The 22430-nt window shown below is 34.9% G+C and overlaps 2 long non-coding RNA genes across 6 annotated transcripts; both read left to right on the top strand.

Annotated features, from left to right (window-relative positions):
- Window positions 8397–12952, top strand: LOC107624550. Of its 2 annotated transcripts, XR_001616927.2 has the most exons (3): window positions 8397–8786; window positions 10413–10552; window positions 11323–12952. It is a non-coding gene; the product is annotated as an uncharacterized LOC107624550 (long non-coding RNA). The 2 variants fall into 2 exon arrangements; XR_002355946.1 differs by lacking the exon at window positions 10413–10552 and having other exon boundaries at window positions 8411–8786.
- LOC107624351 lies at window positions 18825–22334 on the top strand. 4 transcript variants are annotated; one of them, XR_001616852.2, is made up of 4 exons: window positions 18825–19359; window positions 20284–20375; window positions 21171–21887; window positions 21983–22334. It is a non-coding gene; the product is annotated as an uncharacterized LOC107624351 (long non-coding RNA). The 4 variants fall into 4 exon arrangements; XR_002355559.1 differs by having other exon boundaries at window positions 18826–19353; XR_001616850.2 differs by having other exon boundaries at window positions 18915–19359; window positions 21717–21887.

The raw sequence follows: 22430 nt of genomic DNA, 5'->3' as shown, positions 1-22430 counted from the left end.
TTTTTTCTCAAACTGCATGGGTTTTACTCGAAGAGGGTTTTAACGAGGCCGGACGCCACAAATCATTGTATAAACGTCAGTACTATAACAATCAAATCATTAGAATTATCATAATCCTAACATATCTTATAATAAAAAAGCTAAGAGTCAAACCGAGCTTCATACTCGAAAACCAACAAACAAAAGCTGAGAATAATACTCGAAAATATCCAAAAGGCAAAACAAAGCTAAACACATGTCCAAGGCCAAAGAGCCATACATAAGTTTATAAAACAAAACACAAAGGCTTAATATGCTTTGTCACCAATGCTGGACTCCTCGCTATCACCTCCAGCAGCAGCCTCATCATCCATAAGCTGGCTATTGATGACCACCTTAGTCGCATCCAGCTTTGTAACATCAAACTCAAGGAATAACACCTTCACCTGAGACACAGCTCGATCGAAGCCTTGTGCAAAGGCCTCGTAAACCTCATGCTCCAGCTCTTTAATCCTTGACTCCAAACGATCATTCTCACCTACACCAGCCTTTTCCTCTTCCATACAACAAGGTAAAGAAAACCAAAATAAGAAAGAAAGAAGGAAGGAGCAGAGACGTGAATCAGCACTCACCTTTTTTGCTAATTTTCTCCAAAACGTAGAAGCCCCAAATACAAAAAACCAAGGGGTGCAAGCACGTTTATTACATAGTAAAAAGAGCAGTTACAGGCGAAGCGTTACCTTCCAATCCGAGCCATCAAAAAATCCACGATCAAAACTCAACCAATCACACGGTCAGGGGCACCTTGAAATTCACAGCACAAATCAAATCAATCACTCATTAAAGCGCGAAGAACAAAGCAAGCATTAAATGCTGCAAAACATTTCAAATCCACCCATAGAACTAAGACGAGTTTGGGGGCTGGAGGGCACAGACATAAAAATCTCTTGGCCGAAGCATATGACATTATCGAAGAAAAAGCTCGCCTTTGTTCTGTCCCAACCAAGGCAAGCTTAGGGGCTATGATACGTCACCATATACCTCGGCTGACCAAAAAGCTCGGAACGAAAACAGATAAGATCGGGCCCACTGATTTGAAAATAAAGAAACGTGCTCAACAAATCTGATCATCAAAACAGAATACGATAACCAACCTACAAACTTAGACTTATCCACAGCAAACGGGTAAAGCAACGTCTATAAAGCCGAACTAATATTCTCAGCTAAAGATCAGGTTCTATTCTCAGTCTTCATTTTTTACTTGATACACTCACTAGAGATTATTATTGACTTGAGCGTCGAAGTATCTTTCGCATGTATTCCGCCGCGGTGTTCGGTCCTGGCTGTATAGCTCTTCCTCTCCGCCAGTAGTCTGTTCGAAATTGTTAAAGTTCGGCCACTCCAATACTCAGACGAATCAGTATTCTTATCTTAATTTAAAATGATTCATTAAATTAATATTACTAAACATTAACTATAAACTATTTTATATAACAGATGCAGATTCAATTAAATGTTGCTTAAAATTATTTCTAACTAACTGTATTATTATTATTATTATTATTTTGGACATGACATAATTACTTTTTTAATATCAGTTTTCTGCATATGGATTATGCTAATTGGATGAAAGCCCAAACTTGGAAGGGGCTAGTAGCGGCAGCGAGGTCTTTTTTTATTTTTTCTGTCAGTAATCATAATTGGAGCGGTGTTTGAGTTTCTTGGATATTGAGTAAAAATAATGTTAATGTATGCTATATTTTTTGGCCTATGACACAAAAAAAATGTTTTTGTCCAAAAACGAAAAAAGGGCTAAGGTTTGGGCCCCTAATCAGCCAACATTAATTACTCATTATAACATTCTATTATCCAACCTAATTATGACTCCCCTCACGTGATTCTAATAAGCTTTTCCTGTAACCTCTTTGAAATACTGAACAATTTATCCCTTACATATACCACCTGTCATAACCACAACTTGCCACCGATTATCCACACATGTAGATACTAAGTTACTATCTATACCATAGAACTTGCCTAGTTACATTGCCTTAACGAATTATTCTATATCGGTTTCAATTTAAATCACTTGGTTAGCCCTGCTTAAACCGAATCACAACAACCAACTGTTCCCTTTGGGCTGTCCCATTTTCCAGGGCCATGCTGGATAGTGGGAACAATACATCCCTCCCACTCACTAACACACAATATTTTAGGGGGTTGGGAGCTGCCCAAAAATCTGCTTTCTCCAAGGCCCACACCCAACAAAAATCCACACGCCTAACCAACCCTGAATCAACAGCTCAAGCTATCTTTATGAAAACGGCTAGGCTCACTCCATCTAAGCCTACATCGAATATCTACCCTCGCAGCCCCCTCCGTTATGCAAACCCAACGGCACACGTGTCCCATCTCTAGGCAAAAAAAAAATCTCTTTACATCTTTCCCAACTTTTGATCTTTACTGTAGAGCGACCCATAAAAATTGGATTGAATAGTGGATATTATGGGATAAGTGAATAGTACCTCATCTAATCTCATCATGATGTATTTTTATACTATTAACCTCTTTGAATAACGGTTCCTTGTCTTTGGTAGCGTTTGGTGGAGAGACAGAGATGGAAAGACTGAAACGGAGAGACAGAGACTAAGAGATAGAGATTGAAATAAATCTCAGTATTCTGTTTGGTACAAAGTGAGAGACAGAAATTGAAACAAGAATGAAATTTTAATTTAATTTGTACAAAGGGTAAAATTGGAATTAATTAATTAAAATAATGAAGGTATTTTAAGTATAAAATGTTATTAAAGTTTTAGTCTCCATCTCTAAAAATTTTAGTCCCCTGTGTTCCCACTTTTTTGAGGTATTGAAATATTAAAATTTTGAGAACAGAAACAGAAATTTTAGTACCAGTCTCTGAACTAACAAATATGATACCAAATCTCTGTCTCCCAATCTCTGTCTCAGTACCTCAAAAAAAATACTACCATATGAGTATTAACAATAGAGGAGAGTATATCAGATAACTGTTGACATGTTATCCTAATTACGCGATCCTTCGGTATATTCCTTTTTCATTCAGATTTTACGAAATCTTCCAATATCTTTTCAGATTACTATGACCTATTGCCAGTCAAGATCTCGATTTTTGGGCTTGAACCTAGTATAGAACAGTGCCTTAAACTCAGTTATCCATCTTTTCAAGGAGTGGGTAAGCGAGTTCTCTTCTGCCCAAGCCCTTTTGGTGCCCAAACCTTTTGGTTCTTTTGTTTTTCATTTAATTATGAACGGATACCAAGTAATTACTTTTTTTTCTTTCTTTGAACTTCATTCAAAACATCTGCACCTATCCCTTTCTTTTCCATCAATCATTTTCCTCTCTCCCATATCTCTTCTCAGAAATCTTCTGGTTCTTTGAGCCCTTGAACGAGCACTAAATTCCACTTTAAAAATTCACAAGTTTAAAAGCTCAATTTTATTGAAATATTAAATTGAAATTCAACGTTCTTCAAAATTTAGTAAAAAGTCATAAAATTTAAAATCAATACTGGGAATTTAATTCCGAGTCATTCTTTCTAAGAATCACAATTGAGTGCATATCCTTGGCTATGAGAAAAAATAGGGTTCGAATCACAATCACAGAAATTGCAAAAATTAAAGAAGCAAGTAAGATATTAAACTAGGAGCAATTAAGGGAATTAACTAGAAAATGCAAGTAAATTCAATTGCTAAATGATATTGACAAAGGTTGAGAGTCAAAGATCACTATTCTTGTCATTGACCACAAACATAATAATTATGAAGAGTTAATCCCACTTCGTCAACCTTTACACTTTGAGAAAAGTCAAGTAGGCGTAATTAATCATAATCCATACATCCTAACCAACTTACTAATTGAATTAGTAAAAGATTAGCATCAATGGAAACAACATTAATTAACAACCTTAAGACTGCGTTTGTTTCTGAGAATAGGATAAGACAAGACACTGAGAACAAGATACAAAAGACAAAGACACAAAATTTTATGTTCTTGTATTCGGTTTGATGATAAACTAGAACAAATTATAAAAATTCAATTTATTCTCATTTTTTCATTCAAAAAATTTAAAACAAAAAATATAATAATAAAAAATAACATTATGGAAATTAACAAGAATAATGAAAGAAAAAATGAAAAATAAGTTGTATCCCTTGTTAGTGTCTCTGTGTCCTTTCTGTCATGATGAATACAAAATACACTAATTCATTATCTCTGCACACAATGTCGCTGTCCATGTCTCATATGTCAAATACGATTTTGTGTTTCTATCCATGCCTAAGCGAGAATTGCTCGCCTACGGGAGATATGCTCGCCCATGCGAGGTGCTAGCAATCTCTACTCTGAATTGCTTCCCGAATTCGCTTCTTCACTCCATTCGTTTTGATTCTTTGAAGTCATTGAAGTATTTAACCCTGAAACACTTAAATGAAATTGATCACGGCATCGAATAACATAAAAAGGAATTAAGAAATTAATGATCAGGAACACAAAAAAGCATCCTTTTAACACACAAATTTGTTGGAAGCAAGATTCGAAAAACTCAATTAATTTAGTCAAAATTGTGCAAGTTTATTAATAAACCCCATTCTTTTTAATTCAATTTATAACGATAAAATAGAGTTTATCAGTTTTTATCCAAAAAATATTCCCTCTCATACTAGAAAACCTTCTAGGTACATATATCATTCTTTCTTATTTCACTTGCTTCTTTGCTTTCTCCTATTTTTTATTTACGAGTTTTCTTCTTCGATCATCTACATGTCCATAAAATGAGTTTGAATTCATCTTGCTATTTATTTGGGTGCGTGCATGTTTGAATTCCTTATGATGTTTATCCAGGTGTATTTTATTTGACAAGTATTTAACTTTATTCATTCTCCATCATCCTTTTACCATTCTGTTTTGTGTTTCGTATCTTGCTGCATTTGTTTTGTTTTTTGCATCTTACTACATTTTTTCCTTTACAAACTCAACAAAGTACCCACTTTAGGGATGTCAAACGAGCTAGCTCGGTCTATTTAGGCCCGACTCATTAAGCCCGCGGGTTAAATGAGTTGGCCCATTTAAACCCGTTTTATTCGCAGGCCATAATTTTTAGCCCGGACCGTTTTTGGTCGGTCCGATGGGTTAAACGGGCCAACCTGTTTATTCTTTTATTTTATTTTTTAAAAAATATTTAGACAAAAAATATCACTTTTTGGTCAAAAACCTTTAAAAAATAATATTTTTTTAGTTGATGGGTCAAATTTTCGGATCGGATCGGGAGAAATGTCGTCTAAAAGTGCTATTTTTTTGAAAAAAATGTAAAAAAAATAAACGGACCACTCGTTTAGCCCGCGGGCTAGTCCGTTTAACCCGCAATTTTTTTTCGGGTTAATCAGGCTCAACCCCTTTAGCCTGAAATTTAAACGGGCTTAATTTTAGAGACAAAGTCCGCCCATTTAAATGGATAAATGGGCTGGCCCGATGGGTTTAAACCATTTTGACGGCCCTACCCACTATTGAGTGCTTTAAATTTTATAAGCATTGTTTATTGTTTTTTTTTTTTACTAAAACAAAATATTTATAAATGGCATTTTGTTGACTTTGTTTTAGGAAAATAGTGCGAAGCAGAGCTAGGCCTTCATCTAGTAATCAATTTGAACCTAACCTTAGCCCAGTCCATATTTACCCCCCTTTGAATGTGATGAAACCTCATGGGATTCACCTATATACATGGGTATCTAAGGAAGCCCTTGGAACCCCCTCTAGAGTCACCCAAGAATATTTAGATACTTTAGTGGCTGCCAATATCATTTTTCCCTAACCATAACGTCGAGTATAGGTTCCTTCTCCATGAACCCAATGAGCGAATTTGCTTCGTAAACAACCGAGATGGTGTTCTTCCAAACTGATGTGGGTTTATGACATTTTGTTTACTATATTAAAAGTGAAAATCCCTTTTTCAAATTTTCAACAAGAGATTCTATCTCATAATGGTGTTGTTACCTCCTAACTTCATCCAAATAGTTGAGCTATTATTAGAGCCTTTGAGATAGTTTGTGAAGTTTTAGAGGTTTAGATCTCTAGTAATGTATTATTTTATTTCTTTAAATTTACGATTTAGAATGTAGCAACCAACCAAGATCGTGGTTTCCTTTCCTTCTCAACCGGGTAGAAAAAGTTTTGAGATCTATGAAGAATATTTTTTAAAATTTAAGGAAATGTACTTTAAGATCCAGGCTACTCCTACCATCATCCTTTCTTCTTAACTTTAGAGGGTGAAAAGAGTTTTGACCTTTTTTGGAGGCTCAATTCCGAATCTCCAAAGATTTTACTTGGCCAACTCTCTCCAAATAAGAAAGACATCATAAACATCATTCTAAAAACACGGGGGTGATAAAAATTTAGATTTAAACTTGCTTTGAGTGATATACGAGCTGGAAAAGAGTGCATTGGCAATGAAATATTTTATGAGCTTACGTTTTTCTACTTGTGAAATATTTAATGCCTTTATTTACATGTGTCATGCAGTTGAAATGGTTGGCATATTCACATCCTTAGTGTAGCTAAGATAGAAAATTTTATCTGACCCTGCCCCTCAAAGTGAATTGAAATCTCACGAAGTTGAATCCTTGGCTACTTCTATGGTATATCTTATGGCTCGGAATTTAGTGGTGAAAAGGAGAAATTTTCTTGAGCTAAAAGAGTTAAATTCTCCACCACCTCCTGAACTGAAAAAGAGAAAAAGACATAAGAAAGGTAAGGATGTTAGCACATCAGGAAGCACAAAGATTTCAATTCCATATTTTTTATTGACCAACATTTAATTAATACTGAAATAGAGAAGATGCTCAAAGCTATCCCTGATAATGAGAGTATTATTTGATTACAAAGAACGTTGCTCAGAGAGGCAGTATATTGTTACGATGTTAAAAAAAATTAGTAAGATTCCGATCTTGCAGCAGCTAATTGATCAGAAAAATCTTTCTTCCAAGGTTGAAAATCTAGAGAAAGGTAAAACAGACGCAGAAAATCAAGTAGCCAGGCTCACGACCTCCCTGAAATTGTAGAAGAGAAACTAATGTCTCTTAAATCTGAAAAGACCAGACTCGCATCGAGAAAGTAGCTTCGAATAGCTTGGCTATGATCAAGAAGAATATGATTGATCAATTTAAATTAATGGCCCCTGAAGCAGATGTTACCATGATAGGGACTTACTGCTATGTGAAGATGAAAAAATCGTAGATTACTCTTAAGTTATTTGTAACTTTTAATTATTTCTTTTTAATTTCCTTTTATGCAATCCTTTTGCTAGACAAATGTAATAATGATTTTATGATAATCCAAAGTTCTGTTATTATTATACAATGAATTTTAATAAGACTTATTTATTTCATAGCTAAGTAGTATAATTTGTCAAAGTATAATTATTTAATGAACAAAAACAATTGATCATTTTATTAATAAGAAAATGTAATTTGGGCCTCATTAAAAAATCTTCCAAAGGAAAAATAAGTGTCCTACATAATCACTAAGAGTAATACTTATGCAAATGGACAACAAGCCATTTTCTCGGCATTTCAACTCCTTGTGGTGTTTTCAACTTATACGCACCTTTTCTTAGAACCCCTTTAACACGATTGGTCCTTTCCAGTTAGAAGATAGCTTTCCTCTTGCAATTGATGCCGAAGTGCCAACATCAGCTTGCTGCAAAACTAATTCTCCTTCCTTAAAATCTCTTGGCTTTAGTTTAGTATTATACCTCTTGGCCGCTCTTTGCTTCAGTGTCTGTTCTATTAGGTTGGCCATAGAGCGTACTTTTCTAGAAAATCCTTTTCTTTACCTTCACTTACCAATTTCTCAAGAAGGATCTGAGGGCTAGGTTTTCCAATTTTCACCAGTATTACAGCTTCTTCTCCATAAGTCAATCGAAAAGGTGTCTCCAGTTGTGGATTGTGGAGTTGTTCTGTATGACCATATAACTGCTCCAAATCCTCTACCTACAATTCTTTAGCATAATCTAACATTTTATTTAAACCATTCAAAATTACTTTATTAGTAGCCTCTTTTTGTCCATTCGACTGGAGATATTACTAAACAAAATACTTGTTTGATACCAAAGAGTTTGAGATAGCTCTGGAACTTGGCATGTAAAAAATGTGTATCATTGTCAGTTATGATAGTCTCGGAAATCCTAAACGGCATTAGGACTTGATTCCACACAAATTTACCATAATAAACAACGGTAATTTTAGCTAAAGGGGAAGTTTCTATCCATTTAGTAAAATAATCCACAGCCATATGATAAAAAAATTTAACTTGCTCTGGTGCCAATGAAAAAGGTCCTAAAAAATTCATTCCCTATTTATCAAATCGCCTTGTCAGAATCACAAAGACAAGATCATGTGGTGGGGCTTGATGTAATTGGCGTGCATTTGACACTTTGAACACTTTTTTACATAATCAATTGCATATTTAATAAGGGTTGGCCAATAATAACCTTCCCTTAAGATATTTTGTGCTAACAATTTTTTCTCCATAGAATGCCTAAAACACCCTTGATGGACTTCATCTAAAACATGTTATTTAGTTCGGACCAAGGCATTTGAGTAAAGATTGGTATGTATCTCTTTTGTACAACTGATCATGTAGAACAGTGTAGGTGATGCTGCCATCCTGAGCTTGCTTGCTTCATTGGGGTCATTTGGCAAGACTCCTTTTCCAAATAATCCCAGATAGAAGTCATCCAAGATACTGCACCTTCTCTAATCACCATTACTCTCAGGTTCCAACAAACTTTAAAAGATTCTTGCAATACTTCTTGAATTAGTGTTTCATTACCACCTTATAAAATTATGCTAGCTAATTTAGACACCACATTGGCCCTTATATTCTATTCTCGTGGAACATGCTTTATCCCAAAATATTTGAAATTCTTTGCTTTTTCTTTGACTTTTTGCAAATATAATTAAATAAAGAGATCTCTAGTTTGGTACTACTCCCCATTAATCTGCGAGGTCACGACCTGAGAGTCGCTATGTAGAATAAAATTGGAAGCTCCTACATTCGTTGCAAGGTATACTCCTGTAAGAACAACCTCATATTCAGTCTGGTTATTAGAAATCATAAATTCGTACTTGATGGAACCTTCAATGAGGATATCATTTAATTTCCTTTAATTAGGATAAGTCTCGCACCCTCACCTTGACGATTTGAGGCACCATCAATATATAATTCCAATGCTAAGAAATTAAACCAATGCTCGTGCCTTAATGACATGCTGAGATTCCAATTGTATATCAAATTATGATAGTTCAATCAACCAAGTAACCATGCAACCAGCCAGGTCAGGTTTTTGTAAAATTTTTTCAATTGGCTGATCAATACAAATAATGATCGTATGACTTTGAAAATATTGCCTTAATTTCCTAGTTGAAGTGAGTAAAACAAACACCAAATTTTCAAGCTTTGTATATTTTACTTCTGTCCCTTGTAGGAATTTGCTAAGAAAATATACAGGCTTTTGTTATCGACTTTCATTTTCAATAATTAACACGAAAACTATCACATCATCTACTATTGACAAGTAGAGATATAACGGTTTGTCAAGAATGGGTTTTGTTAGAATTGGAGGAGAGGATTAAGTTTCTTTAAATTTTAAAAATGCTTTCTCACACTCTCATTCCAAACAAATTCCTTACCTTTCTTCATGAGATAAAAAAAGGGGCACGCCTTTTCTGCATATGACCCGAGAAACCAAGATACCACTACTAACCTTCCTGTTAATCGCTCCATATTTTGGCATTTTGGGGACTTGACATCTCCAAAATAGCTTTGCACTTTTTAGGATTTGCTTCTATACCCCTTTGAGTAATCATGAATCTAAGAAACTTCCCTCTTTGGAATTCAAAGGAACATTTGGCAGGATTCAGCCTCATTTAATGTTCATAAACACCCAAAAATTTTCTTCAAATCTTCTATTAGACCAGAATCAGAACTAGTCTTACAAGCATGTCATTAATATACACCTCCATGTTCCTTCGAATTTAATGCTTAAAAACTTTGGCCATAAGACTTTGATAAGTCTGTCTGCAATAAGTCCCCTCTGAAGTAATAAAATCAGTATTTTCTTCATTAGGTTTGTGCATCGGTATTTAGTTATAACCTGAATATGCATACAGGAAACCTAAATACCGATATCTTGATGATGAATCAATCAAGTTATCAATGTTTGGTAATAAAAAAGAGTTTTTGGGACAGACTTTGTTTAAGTCTATATAGTCTATGCACATACACCATTTTCCATTAGCCTTCTTAACCATTAGCACATTGGACAACCAAGTGGAATAAGTCAACTCTCTTATAAACCCTGTATTTAACAAACCTTGTACTTGATTTTTCACCTTAATAGCCCTATCAAGAGACATCTTATGGCGTCTCTGAGCTACCAGCTTTACTGAGGGATCAATTTCTGGCACGTCGAAGGAACCCAGACGAAGAAATTACTATTTGCGTTAAGGAACTCATGTAATTCCAACATTACTAGAAAAGGTAAGTCTCTGTTGATCATGGTGTATTTTTCAATACTTTGTCTAGTTTAGAATTGTTCCAATTCTCCACTCGACCTTGGCCTTGGTACCTTCTATGTAGGGATTCAAATCCACCAGAAACACTCCTGTAGCCTCTTTAGTCTTGCTCTTTATGCTAAGCTTTGTGTTATGACGAGTAATGGATACAACTTGGTCTCCCATTAAAGTTGCAACTTTATTATCATCAGTCAGGAAATTCATTATCAAAATTCTATTAGAAATGAAGGTCAAGATGTCATTTAAGGTTTTGTGATCCAAAATTACATTATAGACCATGAAATTCCTTAATACCACAAACTCAGCTTGTACTACCCTCATCATACTGCCTTCACAAAAAAGTTACTAGCAAATCTATTGCGCTATCAGGTTTGATGAATGGTCACCCAAGCCTACTACTCTAGGTAAATGAGATTTTAGATGGCTGCCCTTCAAATGCAATGCATAAAATGCATTCTGGAAAAGCAAATTCGAGTATGCTCTAGTATCCACAAGAATTCGTTTCAACACCCCATTTTTGAGTTTAGCAATGATCACTAAGGCTTCGTTGTCTCCCGACATACCTCCCTTAAAATCATTAGCCATAAATTTTATTTCAGGAATTGGTGAAACTTGTCTTTGAAATTTTGTTGTAAGTATTTTCAAATCTTTCCTTACTATATTTACGGATTTTGGGAACCTGTTCTTTCCAACTATCACATTAACTATCACTGGACCTGTGTCATTGTTTTGCAGAAGAGATTGATTTGCCATGTGGTTGTGGCCTTTCCACTCATCATCCTTTCTTGTGGCTTTCTTGACAGACGGAGGTGGTGCACAAACTCACTTAACTTTCTGTCTTTAATGTCCTACTCAAGGGCATTCTTCAAGTTGAAACAATCTTCTGTTTGATTCCCATGTGCTTTATGGTAGTCATAGAAGAAGTTGTGATTCAAAGTTGGCCGAGGATTAATTGCTCGAGCTTTAGGCAAAATACCTCTTTGAGAAATTTGTTGATACATCTCATATATAGAAGCATTCAATGACATGTAACTAGCAAACTTGCCAACCTTTGGGACTTGGGGTCGCAACACTGGATTAGACATCAACCCTTCTACCTTCAATGGAGGGACAACATTCTTCCTTTTGGATGCGACTACCCAACTCACATCTTTATACCTCATATACTTCAATGCTACCTGTTAAATTTCTTCCAGAGAGGTCAAATATCGTCTGAAATCTCCTTCTTGTAAACCGGCAAACAGGCACAAGATAATCACCTCAGGAACTCAGGTATTCACCTCTAGCAATGCTTTATTGAAGCAATCCATGTATTCTCAAATAGTTTCTCTTGGCTTTTATTCAATACTAAGGAGGAAAATCAGGTGTTTTGCTTGTGCCCATCTTATGGTAAAATACGCTAGAAATTTGATAGATATATCAGAGAAGCGGATTATGGAATCGAAAGGTAATTAGTTGAACCATTTGATTGCCGAGCCTAAAAGAGTGACAAGAAAAATGTTGCGACAGATAGCATCCTCAACACCCTCCAAGTTCATTTGAGCTTCGAAAGCTGGAAGTTGTTCTTGTGGATTCGTAGTGCCATCATACTTTATATCTGTTGGCTTATCAATATTCTTAAGCAAGCAAACACGCAACATCCTAGTTGCAAAAGGGGTGCTACTGATCACCGCAGGCTCTTGGTAATCATGACGCCTTTTATGGCTGCGACATCTAGAAGAGTTTGATTTCTCACGTCTTGGTGGAGAGTTTGAAATTGTTCTAGATCGTCTTGCAGCCTCTCGGGGTCATGCCTCCTCCTCCTCCTCCCTATAGGGTGTGCCTCCTGACTTCTGGCACGCTAGGACCGTAGTGCTCATGACCTCTGAGCATCTTGCACCTACCTTTCCAATTGTTGGATCTTCTACGCCATTTCCTGCATCATTCTTGCGTTGGCATAAGCTTGACCATCTTGTGGCCACACCCCAGCACTCACTCCATTCAGATTTACTGGTGGTTACTAACCATCATTCCCGAGGTTCCTAGCTTTTCCATGAGCTTGGCGAGCCCAGGCTCTGGGATCATAGTTCTGTCTTGAATTATTATATTCATGGTCTGAGTGACATTAGTGTGTTGGACACTTTGTTGTCATGCTGCACCATTATTTTGTTCATTTTCCAAAGTTTCGTGACCAATCCCATGCAAATGTGGTGTTTGCAGGGGAACTTGCAGGATTTCAGCATCCCCCACATTCCTTGTATTCTCCTTATTTGCATCAGCAGTAACTCATGACATGAAGACTTTGAGGTCCCCACAAATGATACGAAATGTTCAGATGTTTAAGAACTTATCAGTATGGAATGTTGGAATTTTAGTTTCTCTAGTACACAAGCGGGTGTTACTACCTATAAGAAAGACACTCTGATGTCTAAATGAGTAAAAATTGAATTGAATAGTGGATATTATGAAATAAGTGAATAATACCCCCACTAATCTCATCCTAAAATATTCTTATATTATCAACCTCTTCGACTAACAATTCCATGTCTTTATGAGTATTAACAACAGAGGAGGGTATATTGGGTAACCATTGACACGTTATCCTAATTACGTGGATATTTGGGTATATATTCCTTTTCCGTTCAGATTGTACAGAATTCTCTAACATTTTTTTGGATTATTTGGACTTATCACTAGTTAGGATCTCAGTTTGTGGGCTTGGGCCTTGTAAAAAACAAAGACCTAGCATAATTTGAATTTTAATATACATCATGTAAATATCAAAAGTTGTTACATTGTCTCTAAATGCAATATGTAAAGTTGTTCATTTGGATCCAATTCCTTTCGACATGGAAAGAGACTGGTAAACTGCATTTGAAGTCACTAATTTACTTATGTGTAATTTGATATCCTCAATAAAAATTCAAATTTTACATTTAATATAAATTTAAACTTTGGGGACATGAAAAAAAAAGTCATAAACAATGGTCGAGCTTTCTAATCTCTAGATATGAACTTCTTTAGATATCTATAATTTAAGTATATTAATTAAGTTTTTAATGATTTAATTACATAGATAATGTCTTTTTTTTTATTAAACAATTATTCAATTATTTTTTATCATTTAATTACAAAGTTGATACTCTATAATAGTCATAATAGAAAATTTTCGATGAAAACAATTATTATATGTAAGATCAAAACTAAATTTTATAAAATAATAAAAATAAACAAATGATATGTATATTATCTCAATCAAATATTATGAAATGTTACTAAACACTAATAATCTCATTTACATTTGAAAAATAGATTTGACTTTGGGTGATTGACTAATTGAATTATTTTTATTATTATTACTCTCATTATCATTATTATTATTACTAGTTGTTTATTTTTTGTTGAGTATATTTAATTTTTTTAAAATCTTAATCAATTAAATATATATAATACAATAATTTTTGTTGTTGTATTAATATTTAATAACAACTTTTTTGATACATAAATAAAACTTTTTTAAATATGAGCGCAAATCTATTATCAGAGAGAGAGAGATTAGAAAAAAAATGGTTAAAATAGAAATTTGTGGAAAGAAGCTCAACAATAACAAAGAATTGCATTAATAAGTAATAACGTCAATAGTTTTAATTATTACTTGGTTGACACAGTCAATCAATGCAAAGAAAGTTTAATCTTTATTATAAACACAACTTCGCTAAGTAACTAACTAAGACACCAGCAAATAGAAATCAACTAATATATGAATTACAATTCAACAAAGAGAAAAAAAATCTTTAAATCCACACACCGTGGTCCAAAATTGCATAGTTGCGCCACGCAACCCACCACTATTCGTCGCTCAGAATAATCCGCGTCGCCCACCACCTTCGCTCGCTCAGAAGTTCGCAGCTCCCACCATTGTTTGTCACTCAGAATCATTCGTACTGTCCATTATTATCTGTCGAGTCTTTTTTTTTTAATTCTCTCTTTGCAGGAACGTGAATTCAAATTATCATATGAAACATCCAAAATCCAATGAAAAGAAATATCCAAAATCTAAAAAAAGAAAAATCTAAAACTAAATGAAAACAAACCTCCAAAATTATTGTAAAAGGAATATCCAAAACTTAACAAAAGAAACATCCGAGACGTAACAAAAAAGAAATATTCAAAATCTAAGAAAAAAGAGATGTCCAAAATCCTTTAAAAAAAAAACTAAAACCTAACAAAACTAGACCTCCAATATTATTGGAAAAAGAATACATAAAACTAAGAAAAAAAAGTCTACAATTATTAAAAAATATCCAAAACCTAAAAAGAAGAAACATCCAAAACATAAGAAAAAAAAATATCTAAAACACATTAAAAAGACACATCTAAAACCTAGGAGAAAGAAACATCCAATACTAGAAAAAAAAATCATCCAACACCTATAACAACAACGATAACAACAACAAGAACGCCACATGTTGCATAACCATGATAGTCACTCTCTCGTGTGCCATCGACTATGGAGGACGTGCTACTTCTGCCGGTGGGTGATTGGTGTGTGACAAACAATGATGGACGGCGCGGCACTGTGGCGCAGATTTGGCGTGGCACAGCGGCTGCGCAGAGTGGAGGAGACTGTTGAATCCATATTTGATGATAAATTTTGGCATGAATTGAATGGATGTTATCACATAAACTCACATTTAGTCACTTAAATAGCATACCTTTGTGATTTCCTTCCAAATTGCACTTAATTGTAAAAACATGCTTTTTAGCCTCCAAAAATGCTAATTTTAATTTTCTTAAATTCCATTCGATGACTTGATATGTATGTTTAGTGATTTCAGGTCTTAAGAATCAAGGTTAGATTGGAAGAGGTGGAAAAAGGAGCAAGCAAGAATAGAAAATCATGAAGAAATGAAGACTTTGGATTTCTGCAGCCATTCGTACGCATCATTGATGCCGCGTACGCATCCTTCATTTTATCTTCATCCGCGTACGCGGACCACACTGCCACATACGCAGAATGCTGGCACGTGCCTCATTAGTGGAAACATGCTGGGGCGATTTTTGAGCTCCTTTTGGCCCACTTTTAAGCCCGATTCGAAGATTAGAGGCTGAGGGTGAAGCAAGCTTGGAGACAACAATTCCATTAGGTAGATTTTACATAGTTTTGACTTTTTGAGAGAAAAATGCCTCATTCTCTCTAGATTTTAGTGTTCTTTGTTTATTTTTACTTTACTCCATGGATTAGACCCTTGTTAATTTCAGTTTTATTACTATAATTGTAATTCCTCTTCTCTAATTTTACTTAGCACTCTTGCAATTTTAGTTATTGTGGGTTATGACTTTGGATCTTGTTGGATTTAATTTCTAGTAATACATTGAGGTTATCTTGTTTCAATTGTGTTAATTGCTTTGTTATTGTTGATCATTAATAGTGGGTAGCTTTAATTTGGATTGCTTTCTCAATTTCATGATGTCTTTTGTTATTGCTCACCAAGTGTTTGAGAAAATATCATTTATGATTATGGAGTAGATTTTCATTCTTGGCTTTGGGGTTAAGTAATTAGAGCCTTTTGAATTGTAAGAATCTAGTGTTGATTGGTAATTGAAGGTTGCTAGTTAGCTTGAACTCCACTACATCTAGTCTTTCACTAGGAATTGACTAGGACTTGTGGATTAGAGTTAATTGTACTCACTTGTCTTTCCTTTAATTGTTAGAGGATAACTAAGTGAGAGTAATAAACATTTACCATCACATTTGAGGAAGGCAATAAAAATAAAAATTCTAATTCTCATCCCTAACTAAGGTTTCTTATATTGATTAATTGTCATTTCTCTTGTTGACTTTGCTCCCTTGGTTCTCTTAGCTTGATTCCTTAAATTTAGTTATATGTCATTATTGTTGCTATTTTTATTGTTGCTATCTTTAAAGTGAAAAGTTTTTTTTTTTTTATAATAAAATCAACAACTAAATTGCCAATTTAGTTTTTAAAAATAGCGACAGCTTGGCTATCTTTTTATTTTTCTTTGTCATTCTTAATTATTAAAAAGTGATGATGACCTTGTCATCGATTTTAATCTCTAATTCCTATACACTCATTTTTCGATTAATGATCCCTACTTGGAAATAATTGATGGAAGAAATAACTCAAGTCCCATTTAAAAATCCACTAATAATATAAAATATCTAAATAAAAGTAAATAACCATACCCATATTTGACTAAATAGTCGTCATTAGAGTTATCAAGGTTGATGTGATCATCCTTCAACTGAGAGGAACCCCTTGACTACAAGTTTTTCCTTGATGGTGGCTTGGACTGTGCCTCTCCTGGAGCTTGGAAAGGTAAAAAGGGGAGGTGAGAGGACACACATGTGATCCAAAACTACTAACAATCATGCCTTTGATATACTTAGTCAATCTATTGATTTGGTTATTGAGTTGTTCCACCAGTGAACCCTTTGTATTGAGATCGTCATGCAAGGAGTTCATAGCTTGCTTCCAGTCTCTTTTACCCTTTTGGAAGTTATTTTTTAGCTTTCTATATTTAGATACATATTCTTCAACTTTTTAATTGAATATTGTGATTCAGTCTCTAAGATCCACAACATCAATAGTGTTGGAAGTTGTTGAGGTTGTCCACTAGTGCACGAAACTGACTCCGCACGTTTCGGACAGATAGACCGGTAAGTATACCAGGTCGTCCAAGTAATACCTCAGGTGAGTGAGGGTCGATCCCACGGAGATTGTTGGTTTGAGTAAGTAGTGGATACCTTGCAGATCTTAGTCAGGCGGATAGAAAAGATAGTTGTCACGAGAAAACACATAAAACAGATAAATAAATAAAACGTTACTAGATAGGTGTAAAATCTATGGTAGGAGAATGGTTGAGGCTTCGGAGATGCTTCTTCCTTCTGGATCAACTTTTCTCACCATCTACTCCAACTTCTGATTGATTCATTCCATGGCAGGTTGTATGTGATTAACGCCAGGTCAGCAGTCATTAATCTCCTCTGCTTCAGATCAAATGCCGGGTCAGCGATCATCCAATCTGAACGGGGGTGAAGCTCGAGCAGCCCATTCTCTTGGTGATCCAAATCAAAACGCTACAGACAAGGTCAGATCTTCCAGATCAGAGAACGCTGCTCCTTGGGATCTAGCCTATACCACAAAGGCCCTAATCGCCCCGCACCTCGGCTGAACTGATGTCTCGAGAAGTCCCCAACGAAGCCGTGGATTAGTAGTCTAAGAGATGTATAATCAAGCTGGTGGTTCAATACTATCCCGTCAAGGAATCGCAAGAACCCATATGGAATTGGGATGACGGTCAAGTTACATTCCCAATCCATTAGGATGAAGAACGAAGATACATCTTAGAATAGAATCAAGCATAGATTGAAGTGGATCGGAATAGTAATATTATTAATTCATAAGAATCAGTAGAGCTCCTAACATTAACCTAGGAGGTTAGTGACTCATACTGTACAAAGGAACAATGTAATTCGAAAATATGGCATAAAGTCCTGAACAAGGGTGATCCTTGTTCTATATATACTAATCTAATAACTAAGGATTACAGAAAATAAGATAAACTAGTCTTGTAGTGCGAAAATCCACTTCTGGGGTCCACTTGGTGAGTATTTGGGCTGAGCTTGAGTGAAATCCATGAGCTAGTACCCCTCTTGGGCGTTGAACACCAACCTTGGACTCCCTTTTGGGCATTTGGACGCCAGCCACTACCCCCCTTTGGGCGTTGAACGCCAGGATTGGGGTTGGTGGCTGGCGTTGAATACCAGTTTTGAGCCTTCATTTTCAAAGCAAAGTATAGACTATTATATATTTGTGAAAAGCCCTGAATATTAGCTTTCCATATCCATTGAGAGCGCGCCATTTGGACTTCGGTTGCTCCAGAAATACTCATTCGAGTGCATGGAGGTTAGATCCTAACAACATCTGTAGTCCTTTCTCTGTGTCTGAATCAGACTTTGCCAAAACTCCTCAATTTTAGCCAGAAAATATCTGAAATCATCATAAAACACAACAACTCAAAGTAGAATCCAAAAATATGAAATTTTCACTAAAACCTGTGAAAATATAATAAAACTTAAACAAAACATAACAAAAACTATATGAAAATGATGCCAAAAAGCGTATAAAATATTCGCTCATCACCCACTAGCTGGTAGTCATACTCTAGAAGAATTCTTTATCTCATTCATGCCATACATCCTATCTGTTCACTTTCCACCACGGTATCGAACCATATGCTTTCCTCAAACACGAGGGTGGATTAGCCAGCCAGCTTCTATAGCAGCATGGGTTTTTGTTAGCTTGGAATATATGCTCCTAATGTGTCTCTTATAAATAGTAGAAATAGTTGAAAATGGTTACAATAATCTTTAATAATTGATATAAAAGAAAAGGCTATGGATTCCTTACTCCCATTTTTATGTAGGAGTATGATTAACCATCATCAAAATAATTACAAAATATACCCCTTTTTTTATTTTTGAAAAAATAAATAATTAGATAATCCCTCTAATTTCTACTTTTTACACTTTTTTCTTTTTTCCTTTTAATTTCAGATTCAAAGAAGAGAAGCATTTGGTCTGCTAGGGTTGTTACCCCTCTTCCAATCACTGCCATTCTCTTATCCTCTCCCTCTCCTGTATCTCTCGTTTGCTTATCTTTGCCGCCGCAACACGCCTCAGACGACACCGTAACCTGCTTTCGCCGCCGCCGCCGCCTCAACACGCTTCCGAGTGAAATAGATACCTGATTGATTCTCTTGGTACGGGTGAGACCATTGATTTATGCCTCTCTCCCCACTTTTTAAGTCTTCCCTTCTCTTAATAGCTTCTTCATCTTAGTAGAATTTATAATCTTAATACTTAGGAAGCACTAAGAGTCACAATATTGAATCTATTAGCATAAAGTTGTGACGTATATAGTTTAAATTTCTGAATGTTAACTTTTGGTCTAATGCATTGATTTGATTTACTTGATTACACTATTACAATCTTGAATGTTGTTTTGATTTCAAAAGAAATTGCTGTAAGTCGTTGAAGTAATCTTAATTATGTGAGACATGAGTCTGAGAGATACATAATGCAAAATTAGTCTTTCTTTATCAATTGAAAGTTAAATCCTGTTGTCTATAGGATTGTTAGACTTAATAATTTATTTATTATTTTGTAATGTGTTTGCATAAAGAATTAATTGATCCAACATGTCCCATAAGAAATAAAAATCTTAATATCTTATAGCAAAAACCTATCTTAATTAATTTTGGATTCTTTTCGTAACATCTTCTTTTAGTTATACACAATAAATATACTTCCTGTCATCCTAATGTAGTAGATTTGTATTCATGATATATATAACAATTGTATTTTTAAGACATTTCTTATAGTTAATGCGTTAAACACTTGAACATGTATATATAGGAGTACAATAAGAAGTGGTTATGGATGTATGTTTCTCTATTTTGAGTGTTGATGTGAATAATAATGGAAACTGATGCATCTATTTATAGTGCTTTTGGATGGAACCATGTTGAATTATATTGGTCAATTTAGACTATAAGGATATTTTATTTTATTCGCATCATTGCATTGTTAGTATTAACACATTTTACAAATATATATTAGTTATATCAAATTTTTCAGTTTTGTTTTTGTTTTTGATAGTCAAATGAGAATTTATGACCTTGTGTAATCAGGTGACACACCTTAATAAACCCAGACTGGCTAATTGATTCATACGTCCGAGTGCAGGGGAAAAAAGTAGTTCACTGAACAAGCACTTGTTGAGGTAAATTTATTATCTTTAGATGTCTCATACTGTTATTTGTGTGAATGATTTTGTGGCCGCAGTCACTACCTGTTCACGATTATGGCAGTGTTTCTCTCAATCCTATGTTTATGTTATTTTTTCTTCATTTATTTTGAAATCTAATTTTTATTTTGTTTAAGCAACTCTTTCTTTTTATTTTATTTTATTTTCTTTTTCTTTCTTTTAATTGGCAGCTGAAATAGGAAATTTACCAAATTTACTATGTAATCGGCATTTGTATCCAAGTAAATTTGATCTCTGATTGTGTTGGGTGATTGTTTTCAGGAGGAGTGCACCATTAGTCTTATTTAATGTTCTGTAATCTTTCTCTGATTTTTATTTTTTTTTTAATTGAATCTGTACCTTGTTGCTTAAGTGATGATTTTTTTCCTTTATTCTTTTTAAGAAATTGCAAAAATCTGTTCCTTAAAACATTATGAACTCGTTGCTTGTGTATTTCAATGGCGGTGATGGTGAATGAACACAACTTTCCTTGTTTACCGTTATCACTTTATGAATTTCAGTTCCCTAACAACTAATTTTAGGAGTTCAGCATCTACGTAAATAGATTAAAGAAACCAGTTTTGGTATATATGAATTGGTGTGTTCTGCACCATAATTATCCCGTTGCTTCATAGAATAGATCATAAATAATTTATGTTATGTAGAAAGTTTACTTTTGCTTCTAAGGCTTCCTAAAAAATTAAAAGCTGCACAACATATAATCCCGCTGGTCATGATGTGCACAACATGGCTAACCTGCTTTTATCCAAGTTTGAAGAGCCGTATCATCCCATGCATGAGAAATTCAAGGATTCAATGAGGCAGCAAGATCATGATGTTGATGAGGAATTGTAGGCCAGTTCCTGGAATCATGTTTAGCCAGAAAGGGATGCAGAGTTTGCCTCTTGAGAAAATGGATCAGGTGGTACAGATCATAAGGAAGATGAATGGAAACGTAAAGCAAGGTGGGGATGAGATTGAGATTGTTATTGAGGCTGTTGACACTGAAACCCTTTGGGAACTTGATCGGTATGTGACCAATTGGAAGATGATGAGAAAAATTAAGCGGCAGGCACTACTTGGCACCTTGAACAACAATGCCGCACCCAACAAATCCAATGGGGAATGTTCTTTTCATTGTGTGCATCTTCCTTTGTTTTATTGAGTTTGACCTTATCTTCCATATACTATTTTGTGATTATGGTCAAATGTACAGGAATTAGCAACTAGTGATATTAACCCTATTTGTAGCCGTTATCTGTTATAACTATTGGCTGCGGAGTAAAAATGACAATATAATTTGATTACTATTTGTAGATTGATTCAGGGAGTTCCTTGGGGAGTGATTATGAAGCAGACAATCGGCACTTGCAGCAGCCCTACAGGGCTTTTGTTACATATGCTCCAACATGACCAATGTGGGTGAGTTGATGAAGGTGTTTGCTTGATTGAGCATGCCTTGAGCAAACGTTTTGATAAATTAGCAAGGTATGCTAAGTTTAATTTTATTGCTGTGTATATTCTTTCATTGCCAAGGCTTAAGCTTTTGTTGTCTAAATCGGTGGTTGCCTTTTCGGTTGCAGGTGCTGTGAACATTGCTTTGCTGGTGCAGTTTGGGAGTAGCTGTTTGATTGGGTGCTAAGTCCCTTTTCTCGATGTTTGGTAGCGTGCAATAGTTGTAAAATTGATCGTAGGAAATTTAGGCCAAAAAGAGTAGTGAAATGTGGTGAAAATCCTATCAATAATGCCTTAGAGATTAGGAATAGGATGTTGTTCTCTTTTTTAGCTTACCTTGTACACATTACACTAGTAAATAGAGTTATCCTCTTCTAAGGAGGTCTTTTCACGAATCTGTATTTAAACTGTTGAAAAGTATCACCAATCTTAACCAAGGAGTGTGTAGTAAAGGAAGCGAAAATAGAGGATTTTCTTTTATCTTGTTGCTATAAATTATATAGACTAGGCATTTATGGATGATATTTATGGCTGTAAAATTAATGTCATAAATAAAATTAAGAATATAGACTAGAG

The sequence above is a fragment of the Arachis ipaensis genome, chromosome B10 (genome assembly GCF_000816755.2).
Source record: "Arachis ipaensis cultivar K30076 chromosome B10, Araip1.1, whole genome shotgun sequence".
Taxonomy (NCBI): Eukaryota; Viridiplantae; Streptophyta; class Magnoliopsida; order Fabales; family Fabaceae; genus Arachis; species Arachis ipaensis.
The sequence above is the reverse complement of the archived record's forward strand: the minus strand, read 5'-3'. Positions and strand labels throughout refer to the sequence as shown.